At 48.5% G+C, this 15,720-nt stretch overlaps 1 long non-coding RNA gene across 1 annotated transcript; it reads left to right on the top strand.

Annotated features, from left to right (window-relative positions):
• Window positions 1-6,326: 6,326 nt before the first annotated feature.
• Window positions 6,327-14,502, top strand: LOC309436713. The gene is made up of 3 exons (XR_014183394.1): window positions 6,327-6,500; window positions 7,462-7,541; window positions 14,465-14,502. It is a non-coding gene; the product is annotated as an uncharacterized lncRNA (long non-coding RNA).
• Window positions 14,503-15,720: the final 1,218 nt, after the last annotated feature.

The following is a 15,720-nucleotide window of genomic DNA, read 5'->3' as shown; positions in this document are numbered from 1 at the left end:
GTTACTTGTGCATGTAATACTTCTCTGGGAAAAAAAAAACCACTAATTTACACACTTCTCCACTTTTAGTTACAATTTGACAGGGGTTTTATTCCCGTTGATGTTATGTAGTAAAACCACCCATCTCTTTTGCACTTTCCGCTTTGTTCAAGTCATTTATAGGGTTCTTATTGCCCACCTGCTTTGCAAACAGAGCAGATGAACTGCTGCTGAACTCGGCTCCGTAAATCGGCGGCGACTGGGGCAGATGTTCCGGCTCTTTAGATCCCTGCGATGAGATCATGCGATGGTTTGTTCGAGTCTCAGAGCTCTGTGACTCCATTGCGAAGGGCGGCTTGAATGGCTGTTCTTAACGTCACTGCCGTATCCCAACGAATATCTGAATGAAACACTTTATTTGCTTAGAAAGTCTATTTTGGAGGACTTTTTTCAGTAAGATTTAAGAAGAGCCTCCTTTTTTATCAAAAGCCGTGTATTATTAGGAGCAGAAAACCTGCTAGAATAAGCAACTGGCTCAAGACAGCACATTAGTTGCAATGAAGAATATTGTTAGTTATTTCTGTTACATGTTGGAATGACCAGACCGCCTTCATATTATACTGGTAGCTTGGGGTTTTTTAATTTTTTTTAAATTATTATTATTATTTTACCAATCTCCTTAGCAGCTCCTGAGCATAAAGACGCCTTTCAGTAAAACAAGCGTTTCGAAATTCCGAAACCAGCTCATTTATAGCGCTGAGAAAGACCCTGTTGTTCCATCCCAGCTGATTGAAAGCGTTTGCAAACCCACAGTCTATAAATGCACCTCTGCGCCTTCCACTAGTTGTTTTTCCCCCTTTTTTCCTTGTGTTCTGACTCGGAAGGAAATGCAACCGCTCTGGAATTCCCTGCGAGGTGGGACGGGGCTGTTCCAGCAGATGTGGTGAGCGACCTTCTCCATCCAGATGTCCGCCCCATCCAGATGTGCTACAGGAGACGCGGCAAAGTTCTCCTGGCTGGTTCTGCTGGAAAACAAGCGATCTTTGGGGTAATAGGTTGCTTGGGACAGGTTGGCACACTCCCAACTTGAACAGCTTCCAGGTGTGTTTTGTTTCAAGGCTTCTCGAGCTGTGCTGAGGAGCAGCTTGTCCTGTTAATTGCCCGGTGCCTCGTTAATCGGCGTTTCTGAAGCACCTCCGACTTATTAGAGATTGATTTGACTCGCTACGGTAGGTCTGCATCTGCGGTTACGCACCTTCCCAAACAGCGATTTCAATAGGTTGGAGTTTGTCATCATTTAAATCAGCAGCGAACTGAATTTTGGCGGTGAGGGCTGCGTGGGTTCAGCAGTGTCCCCGTGCCGCCCCCGTCCGTCCCACCGCTCTGTGCGACCGGCATCGTTTAATTCTGCAACCCTTTGAATTCAGCGATGTGGACGCATTTGGTCGGGATGGAGATGGCAGGAAAACACTGGACAAAGAAACGAGACGCAGCTGGTCCCGCCAGCCTGAGCTGTCACATGGGACGAGGCTGATGCCGCATGAAGGCGACCAGAGGAGTCACCACTGAAACCAGAACCGTGTCACCCCCTTGGAGAACCACCTTCCTCCCCGGGAATGAGTGCTGGTGGGTTTGTCCATCCAAATGCAACGTACACCCCGTCTGAGCTCCCAGTGTTTCGGTAAATGTTGCAGTCAAAGGGTTGTTGGAGGAGTAACAACGGGTTGTTTTCTTTGTCAGATTTTAATGAGCTTTTGTGATGAAAACCAAATTTCTTTATGGTGTAACGGATTTTTTTTTTTTTTTCATGCTTTGATTCAGTTGGACAATTACCTGTGTTGGTTTTTTTTTCATCCTCTCACAGAATCCCAGAATGTGAGGGGCTGGAAGGGACCTGGAAAGCTCATCCAATGCAATCCCCCCATGGAGCAGGAACACCCAGATGAGGTTACACAGGAAGGTGTCCAGGCGGGTTGGAATGTCTGCAGAGAAGGAGACTCCACAACCTCCCTGGGCAGCCTGGGCCAGGCTCTGGCACCCTCACTGAGAAGAAGTTTCTACTCAAATTTAAGTGGAACCCATGTCTGATAATGCGTACAGTTGAGGTCCGACCCAGAAATCCTGCTCTCCCTCCACATGCTGTTCTCTTTGCTTTTCCCCACAGTATTTCACCCAAAGTCTTTATAGCATCAGGCCAGAAAGTTCTGCTTGCTCCATTCCTGGGCTTTATTAAAGATTAAAGCCTTGGCTGCTCAGCATCAAGGGCTCTTCCCTACAGCATATTTGGCAGGGAGGTTCAGTTCCCATCCTTGTTTTGTTAACCTGCTGAGATATGAATTAAACAATCGCGCAGCTTCCAAAGCCGCTGAAACCTGTAGCAAAGCTGGAGATGAGAAAGGACATGGTGTGAATTTTGGGGTTGTCCTGTGCGGGGACAGGAGTTGCACTCGATGGTCCTTGTGGGTCCCTTCCAGCTCAGGACATTTTGATTCTAGGAGAAAGATCCTGGATTTGGGGTAGAATTGAGGTGCTGGGAGAAAACACGATGCAGGCTGGTGGGGCTTCCCATCCAACCCTGTTTTGGTTTCTGTGCAGCATCCTTCATATCGCGTTCCAGGGCACCCTGTGAAGGAGAAGGTTGATCCCTCACTCGCTGCCCTGGGTTTGCACAGGTACGAGGGGCTGATTTTTGGACTGGGGGGCACATCACTGCATGTTCTTCCAGGCTACAGAGGCATCCGCAGCACTCGGAGATGCCTCTTGTGAGCTCATCCATTCGTGGTGCTTCTGAGCAGGTGCCCTGATGCTGCTCTTGGCTTCACCAGTGACAACCAGTCTGTGGTCACACATTTATACCCTGAGCAGACTGGAGGGAACTGGGGAACTCAAATTGGCTCAAGGTGAACATGTGACGCTGCTTTTTGTCTGACACATCCTCGAGTTGGTTCTGCAGACAGCAGCGTGTAAGGAAATACTGCGCTGAAGAAGCGTGGTAGAAATTAAGCACGTGCTACCCTGTTTCCCTGAAAATAAGCCCTACTCTGAAAATAAGCCCTACCATGATTTTTCAGGATTTTTGAGGGTGCTCGGAATATAAGCCCTACTCCAAAAATAAGCCCTAGTTACAGTTCATAAAGTCAATTTAAATAGTGTCCAGGCAGCTATTCATGTAAAAAAGGAAGCATCTTTTGGAGCAAAAATTAATATAAGACCCTGTCTTATTTTCAGGGAAACAAGGTAGCAGATCAGCCCACAGAAATACAAAAGTCTTGACATTCTCATGTGTGTTTTTCTTAGGAAAATCACACTATAAGTGTGAGTGCTGGGACCCTTCATCTCCTGTTTAGTATTTTCTTTAAATAACGAGCAGGGCTTTGATTTCATCTGAATCCTCTCTGGCACGTCTTAATAATTCAGTTAAGGGCAGGTTCAGCAGAATAATAGTTCACCCTCCTGATCTCTGAGCTGCTGAATAGCTGTTAAAATACTAACTGTGAACAAATATTTGGGATGTTGATGGTTGTGGTTGGAAAATGGTTGGACTTGGAGAGGAGGAGGAGGCGGCGGAAGGGACGGGAGCTCTGGGGTGATTTTGCGGCACTGGATTGTGATGGGCCGAGCTGTGACGTGGTCTGGTGGTGGATACACTTGGCTTTTATACAACAATGACCAAAATCTTATGAAAATGAAGGTTTGAAAGGTTTGGGCCACGCAGGGCTTGGTCCCACCACGAGATGGTGCAGCTGTGCAGCGTTGGCTTTTAAAGGCGTCGTAATGGGAGTTTAAGAGACGTTATATCAGGTAAAAGCATCACCCCAACTTCAGTATCTGAATCTCTCTTAGTATTTCAGAGGCAATTTCTTCATTTGCCTGAAGAACGCTGAGTTTCCTTTGCAAAGGAACAGGTGTCTCCACAACTGAATACGGAGCAGGTAAGTATTCGTGATCGTTTTAGTTACTGGTTATTATTTTCCTTCCATTAAAATACTGGAACGTGTTCAACACGTGAAAAATAAAGAGGGAAATCAGTACTTCTCAAGTAGTTAAGTTCAAAATTATGTCCTTACACCGTCCCTAGTGTAGTAAACCCTTTTTCCTCCCAAAGCTTTGCTGCTAACCTACTTCTTTCTTTCTCAAGCAGCATCATTTTACATAGTTTGGCGTTTGGCTGAAGGACATCAGGAGAACTGTGGACGAGTGTTGAGTGTCCAGGAGGGAGGGGGAGAAGAAAAAGAAGAAACCAGCACGTAACACGGCATCGCTCCCTGCGCCTTGTCCGCTTCCCACCGACAAGTGCTGAGTGTGGGTGACACCCCGAGCCACTGCAGGGGCGATGGGGACACGGCCAGGCCCGGGGGGTTGTGGCCAGGCCAGAAATGCAGCATCTGCCGGAGGGTGGACCACACTTGCAAGGCTGCATCCTCCTGTTGGTTGGGGCATCATCTGGTTTCATGCGCCCAACACCCTCGTTTGCTGCAACAAAGGTGGTTTTACAACCCATAATCCACACCCCCTTGCCGCCCATCTCCCTGGCTTTCTGTTCATAGAATCATAGAATAGTTTGTGTTGAAGGGATCTTCAAAGCTCATCCAGTGCCACCCCTGCCATGAGCAGGGACATCTTCACCAGCTCAGGTTGCTCAGAGCCCCGTCCAGCCTGGCCTGGGATGTCTCCAGGGATGGTTCATCCACCAGCTCTCTGGGCAACCTGGGACAGGGTTTCACCACCCTCAGTGTACAAAATTCCTTCTCATGTCCAACCTGAATCTCCTCTGAATCTCCCCTCATTTAGTTTCACCCCTTGTCCTATCACATCAGGCCTTGCTAAAAAGTCTGTCCTCATCTTTCTTACAGGCCCCTTTTAAGCACTGAAAGGCCGCAATAAGGTCTCCTGGAGGTTGTCTCCTCTAGCTGAACACCCCAACTCTCTCTTTGAGTTTCCAGTTGCTACTCCTTCCCACCTGGAAGAAACTGCCCTCTGAGGAGAGACTGAAGGAGTTCTGTCTCTTCTGCCTGGAGAAGGTGCAGGGGGGACCTCATCACAGCATTCCAGTACTTAAAAGTTGCCTACCAAGAGGACAGAGGCTCTTTCTTCACAAGGCATCATGGAGAAGACAAGAGGCAATGAGTGCAAGTTACACCAGGAGAGGTTTTATCTCGACATAAGCAAGAATTCTTTTATGGTGAGTCACGGAAACAACCCCCTCAGGGACGTGGTGGAACCTCCATCGCTGGAGGTTTTCAAGATGCAGCTGGACAGGGTGCCAGGTAACCTCATCTAGGTGCCTCTTCCCATCAAAGGTTGGAAAAGAAGATCTTTTAAGGTCCTTTCCAACCTAGGAATGATTCCTACATGTCTTCTTCCCCCTCCTGGTGAAGGAGGGGAGTTCTGCAGCTCCTGTTGCCAGTGAGGATTCATCTGACTTAAACCCCAGGTTGGGATCCATGCCTGGGCCACATTCCCGGCTTTTGGGGGTGACACCTTTGCCTGTCACACCAGCTTCCAGCAGCATAGGGTGCTGGAGCATGGGGACCCCTGCTTGTCTGTGAGCAAAACATGTTCTCTGTGCTCCGAAAATCACATTATCTGCAAATACATATTCACCGGGAGATGCAACGCAAAGGTGCAACTGGAGTAACATAACCCAGCCAATATGGAGAATTTAAATTAAAAGGAGAAAAATCCCTCACGAGGCGTCTCCCAAGCTTTACGGTGAACACTGTATGCCAGGGAAAAGGTCAAGCTCCAGTTAATGACTCGTGTTAAATGTGCCTCTGATCGCTCCAAGATCCTGTTTCTCCTCGAATAATTTCAGCTTCTCAGATGCTGTTGGGGCACAGTTGAGGTGCTTCTCAGGAAATTATCTCAGTTCCCATCAGCTGAGGGGTGAAAAAAATCCACAAATACTATATTTTCTTATATGTTCTGTAAAGGCTGCAGCCTGGTCTGGTTTGATTCCCCACCACCATGGCTCTGCTGCGAATCCAGGCTCTGGGAGCTGGGGATAAACGCTTTTCCTCTGCCTGCAGTGAGTCAGCTGCCACCAGCAAAGGAACCAGTTTTGCTGCTGCTTTAGATTTTATACATTTCAGCTTCACAGAAAATCAAGTTCTTATTTTAACTTCTTCTTTGTAAATGGGTGGTCAGATCTTCCTCACTATGTTTTTTAAAATAATGAATTTGATGTGCTTTCTGACAGGCTCAGGTTTCGTATGCTCTCACCGCTTTTTAGGGATCTCACCACTAAAATCGGTATCAACTTCATCCTGGAGATAGAAGTGTTGAAGCAAAGCGACTAATTAGTCATAATAGCCGGTTCCCTTCCCTAATATCTTTTTCAGCTTTAGAGCAGATACCCCCCAAGAACCATTGCATGATATTAGTGAAGCAGAAATGGGATCATTATGAAGCGCCGTAATGAAAGAGAACGGCAGCTCATCCTCCGGTGAGACAAGCGGTTTGATAAATGCACAGAAGCAGCAAATGAAGCGGTTCAGGACCTGATGAAACGTAACCCAGAGGCAAGTGAAACACAGGTTCGCTGCCGAGATGGTTGGTGGGACAAGCAATCAAAGTGGTTTATGGGTCTCTGCCTTCAGAGCAGCAGAAGGTGGTTACTGTTCCATGTTCCTCAGCTCCATCAAGGGGCAATGTACCCATTTTGCAGGTGGAAAGTGGAGCTGTAGGAGGGAAGGGGAGACACCACCCCAGATCATGTAGGTGACCTGTGGCAGAGCTTGGACATGGGCTCTGGGTCCCCTGTGTCTCACTCCATGGCCCACAATGTTGCCTCCTCAAGCATCGTATGAGCCCACACGCTCACCACCCAGGTACTCTCAGCTGCATGGGCTGTTGGTAATTTAGTATTGTCAGTCTACTGGACTGAGGCACACACTGGAGTGCCCAGAGAGGTAGTGGATGAACCATCCCTGGAGACATCCCAGGCCAGGCTGGACGGGGCCCTGAGCAACCTGAGCTGGTAAAGATGTCCCTGCTCGTGGCAGGACTAGATGAGATTTGAAGGTCCCTTCCAACCCAAACTATTCTATATTTGATTTACAGGTCCATACAGGCTGGCAGGCCAAAGCTCCTAGCCCTGGCTGGGGAGGAAGGACACCCCCAGCTGTAGGCAACACTTCTCCATGTCCATAGGAGAGCATCACCCTCCTGGCTCTCCAGATCACCCCTCCGGCCCCTGTGATATTTGCTGTAGTGAGGGGCCAGACTGGCTACGAGAAACCACATCCAGGGCAGTGACCTGTGCCTTGGTAAAGCTGAAGGACTCAAGAGGATTCTTAAAGCCTAATCTTGCTTGTGTCTCTATATCCCGCCATTGCATCAGCTTTGGTTTGGATCTGAACCACCCAGGCGGTGCTCACCTAACACTCAGGCGCTAGAAGAACTTGGGTTCACTGATTGAAATAAATTCTTTGCCTCCTGGTATAAAACCACAAACCATCTCCCGTCTCTGTTTCCCCACAGGTATCAACTCCAGACACAGCACATCACCTCGAGCTGGCCTGTCCACCAGACCTCACAAACCTCCCATCTCTTGCCTCATGGTAGGTGCTTGCTCTTCATGAATTATTTTCAGCAGAAGGTGTAAAACTGGAGTAAACCCAGGGTGTGGATGAGCCTCAGCTGTAGCTTGTAAAGTTATCTCTATGCAATACAATAGTTAAGGTGAATCTTGCCCTGTCTCTCCTGCAAAAGGATTAACAAGTGCGTGGTGAGCAACAGAGAGTCATTTATGGTTGGACTCGATGATCTTGAGGATGTCTTCCAACCAAAATGATTCTATGACTTTGGTGGGGTTTGGGGGGTGAGTGTTTCATCCCAGAGACTTCTGACTTCATCATGCAACGCCAGATGTTTCACTTTAGGAGAAGAAATCCCTCCTGCCGTGGCACAGCTGGGGAATCCTGCCAGGGCAGGAGTGGCACGGAGCGGGATTTTCTGTGCTGTGTCCTCCCACCACCATACTGGGTGCTCTGGAAAGCTCCTTCTACTGTAATGACGGCAATTAGAGCTGGGTGAAAGCTGCTTTTTTAAATGCCTGTGGCAGAATGCAAACCCCCCTCTCTCCCCCTCCCTCCTTCAGTATGGAAGGAGTAGGCACATCTCCCTCTCTCTCTGCTGTCTGAGGCTGACAGCTTCTTTTGTTTGGCCCCAGAGCCCCCTGGCCAGGGCCATTAGGAGAAAGGAGTGCCGAGGCGCCACTGAGCCGCTGGGCACCTGCGGCCACTGTGGGGGATGTTTGGAGGCTTCAGGGGCACCCACAGCCAGGGTGGGGGTGCAGAGAAGCTTCTGGAATGCCTACAGTCAGATCTGATCAGCCAAGATAAAAACGGGATTCTCATTGATACTCTGCCCATTGTCGCGGGTCTCTCAGAGCACGAGCAAGATGCTGCCACCGAGAGCCCCCCCGGGGGTCCTGGTGGACAACAGGATGACCATGAGCCAGCACTGTGCCCTTGTGGCCAGGAAGGCCAATGGCATCCTGGGGTGTATTAGAAGGGGGGTGGTTAGTAGATCGAGAGAGGTCCTCCTTCCCCTCTACTCCACCCTGGTGAGACCACACCTGGAATATTGTGTCCAGTTCTGGGCCCCTCAGTTCAAGAAGGACAGGGAACTGCTGGAGAGGGTCCAGCATAGGGCAACCAAGATGATTAAGGGAGTGGAGCACCTCCCTTATGAAGAAAGGCTGAGGGAGCTGGGTCTCTTTAGTTTGGAGAAGAGGAGACTAAGGGGGGACCTTATTAATGTTTATAAATATATAAAGGGTGAGTGCCATGGGGATGGAGCCAGGCTCTTCTCGGTGGCAAACAATGATAGGACAAGGGGTAATGGGATCAAGCTGGAACACAAGAGGTTCCACTTAAATTTGAGAAGAAACTTCTTCTCAGTGAGGGTGACAGAGCACTGGAACAGGCTGCCCAGGGAAGTGGTGGAGTCTCCTTCTCTGCAGACATTCAAAACCCGCCTGGACATGTTCCTGTGCGACCTCACCTAGGTGTTCCTGCTCCAGCAGGGGGATTGGACTGGATGATCTTTTGAGGTCCCTTCCAATCCCAAACATACTGTGATAGTGTGATACTGTGATGGAGACTCCGCTTGCCGTGCCGACACGGGTGTGAGTAAAACTTCGCGCAGGATTGCGAGTGTATTTATACTTTCCGTGCACATTTGCACGTATAACTTTCCGTGCTCAATACGAGCATGTGTATAAATTATTTCCTCGCACAATCGCGAGTGTATTTTCCTCCCGTGCTTGCACATAAGCACGTGTAATATTCCATGCACATTTGCACATGTAAGTAAATTAACCCTCGCAGGATTGCGAGTGTATTATAAATTTACCCTCGCACAATCACGAGTGCACACTTCCCGTACTCACTACAAGTACGTGTATCCCTTTAAAATAATCCCACACCATGTTCAGGCAAGTGTGTACTTCTCCGGGACTCAGGGACGGCTCCAGCATTGTTTTGGTGCAGCCACGTGCATTCACTCTGTGGATTGCCTGTTGTATTAGTTGCTGCCCCTTAATACTTTTCCTCAACTGATATCCGAACCTGTATTTAAGTCACTTTGGAGTGCTAAAACCCTGTTTCTCACCAGTTTAATAAAAGTTGTTTTGGACCCTGTTGTCCCTTAAACTAACCTCGGGGTACCTCCGTGACAATGCCGCTTTTATCGAAACAAAGCGTGAACTTATCAATTCCTACAGACTTTTTGCTCACCTCTCCCGTTTATGGCTGCCTGCAGAGCAATGAAAACATGACGAATTTTTTTAATAGCATTTTCCAAGTTCAAAACTGTTCTGTGATTATTATTTCCCCTTTTTTTTTTTCCTTAAATGAGCAGCAACTATAACCTAATTAATTACTTTTATCTGCTAACAGCCTCGAGAGCTGGTCTGAGGGTTGCTATAAATAAGCTGCACTACTGTAATGAAAGAAACACAGATATGGGGAAACAAAGGCAGCTACAGTACCAGTGAGCCCTGTTTGGCCTCCGAACATTCAATTTTAAGTTACAGCTGGGCTAAAACACTATTCAAGGAAAAGAAGTGGAAAGAGATGCTGATTTCTAAATGGTCCCAATCCAAGTCTGTAAATTGGGGGAAGGCACAGTCCGAATTTCCTAAACGTCTGTTTAGAGCTTATCCCGATGCTCTGTTTAAAAATGCAGAGTTGCAAGGTAGGAGGGGAGAAGGGAATGATTTGATCAGGCTGCGGTGGGTGGGAGGATGGGAAGTGTAAGCTCTCAGGTACCGGAGCTGCCTTCAGATCTACAACAGAGGCAGCAGCTTCAAAGCACTTCGACAAGACTGAGTGATCGCACCAGAGCAGGAAAAATAACATCAGATGCTTTTTGCTGGGAAAAAAGTGGTTGTGGGCGAAGTGTCCCTCATCACGGGTCAGCCCGAATCATCGGGTGGCAATGGCCAAAGAGTCGTATCCTCTTGAGGTCGGTGTTTTCTCTGCTGTTTTCTGCTCCAGGCCATGTTTGTCTCCATCAGTTGCATGTCCAGAGGTACATAACGCAGCTTTCTCATCGTCCAGCTCCCCAAGCCTGATCCGAAGCTCATTGCTTACAGGAAATCTGAGCAGAAATTGCTTTAGTCATGCCCAAAGCCCCGTGGAAAGAACTAAACCCCCTGTCTCAAAGTCATCTGCTTAAGCTCGGTGGGCTTGGTGAGGCTTTTCAAAGATCATTTCTTAATGCAGTTTCCCCCAGGGAGAACCCTTTCCCACATGGTTTTGGTTACTGCCTTGGCCAAATCAAATTATTGTGCTAGAGGAAGATAAAAGAGAGACACTGTTTTAAAAAGCACTGTTATTTTAAGGAAGCTCCATGCCAAATTACGTTGCTGTCAGTAGGACTTTGGATACAACCACACCTGATTGATGGTCTCCCAGCCAAACCAGGGAAGCGGTCGTGGGTCTCTGAAGCCATGGAGGAGTGATCTGCAATTCAAAAGCCTTCAAGAGGAGAAGTGAGTTTTCTGGTGGTGATTAAAATAAGGGATTTGAGCAGAGATATATGATGATGATGATATATCCAGTTTTATATATGATGATATATCTGGCTCACTGATGCCATCCTTCTGGAGGAAAAATAGCCACAAGCTTAACAAACAAACCATTGCCAAGGAAAAGGAAAAAAAGAGTATAATTCGAGGAATATATACAAAAGGAGAGTTATGTAAAAGCTGGGAAATAATTGCTGCTGCTCTACTGGATGCCAGGGAGACGTCAATCGTAGCTGTGGTCAGTGTCAGTGCGCTGAAAGACAGAAATTACAGATAAAGTGGGTTGGCAGAGCCATAGAGGGACCCCTAGGAACGCAACACATAGTGAGGTTCTTCAAGCTGGGAGAGAAGGTCACACGCCAGCATAAATGCCTGGTTTTAAGCAGGATGTCAGATTTGTGTCATGTCTAGAATACAGATTAATATTCAATTTTTTAAAAAATCAGCAATTTTTTAGGACTACCATGCAGCTACATCCTGACTAGAAGAGCGTATGATGCAGTTGGACTGGATTATTGTAGTAGGTCACTTCCAATGGAAATATTCTATTCTATTCTATTGAAATCTGCGGCAGGATACTTGGAGGAGCTGTGAACTCCCTTTAGTGGAGGTTTTGAACAACAAATCCAGCCACCAGACTCTGTCAGCATGGAACAGGTTGCCCAGAGAGGTGGTGGATGAACCATCCCTGGAGACATCCCAGGCCAGGCTGGATGGGGCTCTGAGCACCCTGAGCTGGTGAAGATGTCCCTGCTCATGGCAGGGGTGGCACTGGATGAGCTTTGGAGGTCCCTTCCAACAAAACTATTCTGTGATTCTATGAGTCTGCAGGCTCCAAACGTGGCTGGGCACAGGCTGTGTAGCCTCTTCAGGATCGTTCACACTTCATATTTCCCTGGTGTAAGTGGGGACACCCCTCCTCTGGACAAACATGACATGTACTCTGCCACCATCACCACCATCAGGAGGTGATGCTGCTTTCCCTTGACCACCCCAGCATCTCTGGGACCGCAGGGCATTGTCCATTTCCATAGGTACACATTTGCAGCTGGAATTTTCTGGCATGAAGGCATCTGGACTTATCTTCAAAAGCAAATGTTGTCCAAGTTCCCAGTGACCAGGAAGGACGCTGATCTGCTGCTGCTTTGCTTCCAGGAGGCGTGAGGTGCAAAGCAACCCGTGAAGCAGCATTAGAGGCACCTTTGGGAAGCATAATCCATCTGGGAAGGCTGGTTTAGGAGAGGAGAAAGGGGATGTAAGGAAATCACAGTATCACAGTATGTTTGGGATTGGAAGGAACCTCAAAAGATCATCTAGTCCAATCCCCCCATGGAGCAGGAACGCCTAGGTGAGGTCGCACAGGAACATGTCCAGGCGGGTTTTGAATGTCTCCAGAGAAGGAGACTCCACAACCTCCCTGGGCAGCCTGGGCCAGGCTCTGCCACCCTCACTGAGAAGAAGTTTTTCCTCAAATTTAAGTGGAACCTCTTGTGTTCCAGCTTGATCCCATTACCCCTTGTCCTGTCATTGGTTGTCACCGAGAAGAGCCTGGCTCCATCCTCCTGACACTCACCCTTTATATATCTGTAAACATTACTGAGGTCACCCCTCAGTCTCCTCTTCTCCAGCTCCAGAGCCCCAGCTCCCTCAGCCTTTCCTCACACGGGAGATGCTCCACTCCCTTCAGCATCTTTGTTGCCCTGCGCTGGACTCTCTCCAGCAGTTCCCTGTCCTGCTGGAACTGAGGGGCCACAACTGGACACAATATTCCAGGTGTGGTCTCACCAGGACGGAGTAGAGGGGAAGGAGGACCTCTCTCAGTCTACTGACCACCCCCTTCTAACCCACCCCAGGTACCATTGGCCTTCCTGGCCACAAGGGCCCAGTGCTGGCTCATGGTCACCCTGCTGTCCCCAGGACCCCCAGGTCCCTTTCCCCTACACTGCTCTCTAATATGTAATTTCCCAACCTATACTGGAACCTGGGGTTGTTCCTGCCCAGATGCAGGACTCTTCACTTTCCCTTGTGAAATAGCTTCAAACCTGCATCATCAGAGATGTGAAGCATTTTGGAGTTTGGCTGAGATGGCTGAAAGCTGGGGTGTGGGTTTTTATTGAATAATCACCACTTTCTGAGTAAAGTGGAAAATGTTCCTGTGAAATCTCTAGCATGTCAGGCCTTCATGCAAACAAAAAGTCACTCTCGACCATGTACTTCCTACATGCAAAGTGTAGTCCTTTTAAAATGGCACGTCCTTTGCTGAGGAAGATGTGCAAACACATGTTGCTCGGTGCTAACTGCTCTCTTGGGCTTTCTTCACACTGCCTGAAACTTGGAAACTGGTTCATCCTGTTCGCATTCCCTCCCACCACTAGTTCCTGGCCTTCAGTGCACTAGAGATGGGCTTTTCCCTTGTGGGATGGGAAAATGATTCATCCACCAGCCCAGGAATGCAAGCCTGGAGGCATCGTTCGTGGTCCTTTCCCAAAACGCTCTTCTGGAGCTGGATTTCTATGTGGAATGAACGTGGTCTGAAAAAGTTCTGCCTAGTAAATCTTTGAGCAAAGAGGACTTGAGTCCCGGTCTCATCCAGATCTTCACCCGAGAGATAAAATATTGTGAAACTGAAAGCGGGTGCAGCAAATCTGCCCTGAGGACCAGAACTGGCCATTTCCTCCTCCCAGGGCTGGCGAGCCTCAGTATCACCCTCCTCCTCCTCCCTGTTTCACAGAATCACAGTATCACAGTATGTTTGGGATTGGAAGGGACCTCAAAAGATCATCCAGTCCAATCCCCCTGCTGGAGCAGGAACACCCAGGTGAGGTCGCACAGGAACATGTCCAGGTGGGTTTGAATGTCTCCAGAGAAGGAGACTCCACAACCCCCCTGGGCAGCCTGGGCCAGGCTCTGCCACCCTCACTGAGAAGGAGTTTCTTCTCATATTTAAGTGGAACCTCTTGTGTTCCAGTTTGATCCCATTACCCCTTGTCCTATCATTGTTTGCCACCAAGAAGAGCCTGGCTCCATCCTCATGGCACTCACCCTTTATGTATTTATAAACATAACCCCTCAGTCTCCTCCAGCTCCAGAGCTCCAGCTCCCTCAGCCTTTCCTCACACGGGAGATGCTCCACTCCCTTCAGCATCTTTGTTGCCCTACGCTGGACTCTCTCCAGCAGTTCCCTGTCCTTCTGGAACTGAGGGGCCCAGAACTGGACACAATATTCCAGATGTGGTCTCACCAGGGCGGAGTAGAGGGGAAGGAGAACCTCTCTCGATCTACTAACCAGCCCCCTTGTAATACACCTCAGGTACCATTGGCCTTCCTGGCCACAAGGGCCCAGTGCTGGCTCATGGTCATCCTGTTGTCCACCAGGACACCCAGGTTGCTTTCCGTTACACTGCTCTCTAATATGTAATTTCCCAACCTATCCTGGAACCTTGCAAGAGGAGTGACGCTTCTGACTCCAGGAGAAGCAAAACCTGTGCAAACACAGCCAGAAAGGCCACATGTGAGCCCATGTTGACGCAACGCGTGTGTGGCGATGTTCCTGGTATCTCCTTATTGTCTGTCTCCAAGAAGTTTTGGTAAGAGGTGGAATTGCTCATTGCGTTGTGCAGATGCCTACAGACAGAGCTGGCATCCATTCGTTCTGTTGGATAATGTGTTTAATCCAAGTAAGCCAAGCCCTGGGCATAGGGGAGGCAGTTCTGTGGCTTGTGATTCTTTCCCTTCATGACAAAAATTGCTAAGATAATACTGCCCTTTGCAGGGTGAGCTCTTTATGCGAGTGCTGCTGTTTAGAAAAGCCAGGAAACATAGGAAGGAGAAACACTGAACTGGCCAGATTTTGTTGGGGAGTGGCACAAGGGTGCCCCAAGCATGACCTCTCGCTTGTATTAGAAAGAGTTCTGTCCCACATGGAAATGAGGCTGTTTTCGTGTTTAGTGTTCAAACAGGGTAACCAGAACTGCCCAGGAAAAGGCTTGTGGCTCATGTGAGCTCCTTGCTGGTGCCATTGCTCTGACCCATTAATGGTGAGCAGTGTTGGGGTTTGCATGGACTCACCACCAAAAGGCCCTCAGGAGGAACTGGGTGTCTCATAGAATCACAGAATTATTTTGGTTGGAAGAGACCATCAAGATCACCGAGTCCACCCATTAACCTGACTCTGGCACTAACCCACATCCCTAAGAACCTCATCTCTGCATCTTTTAAACCCCTCCAGAGATGGTGACTCCACCACTGCCCTGGGCAGCCTGTTCCAATGCTTGACAGCCCTTTCCATGAAGAATTTTTTTTCATAATACCCAATCTAAACCTCCCCTGGTGCAACTTGAGGCCATTTCCTCTTGTCCTATCACTTGTTACTTGGGAGAAGAAACCAATCAGCCTCAGGGCAAGGATTTTCCTGAAAATGAGAGGATTTTGAGAGTACCGTTGTTCCTCACTGGCCTCTCATCCAGAGACTGATGGCAGCTTGGGGACACAATTGCTTGTTGTTACTCAAGCTTATAGCCAGGTTTTTAGTTCCAAATGCAAAACAGGACCTATGGCCCAGTGGGTAGTACAGGGCTTACAAGAGACCCGGTTTTCATTGCTGACTTTGACTTTCTGAAGATCATTACTGATAAGGCAACTTAACTCTCTAGGCTGAAGTTGCCCAAAAACTGGCTGCATGGGTTCTTCAGACATTGAAAAGC

This window comes from Streptopelia decaocto (genome assembly GCF_964273445.1).
Source record: "Streptopelia decaocto genome assembly, chromosome: 2".
Lineage (NCBI taxonomy): Eukaryota > Metazoa > Chordata > Aves > Columbiformes > Columbidae > Streptopelia > Streptopelia decaocto.
Note: the sequence above shows the minus strand (reverse complement) of the source record. Positions and strands in the feature narration are given on the sequence as shown.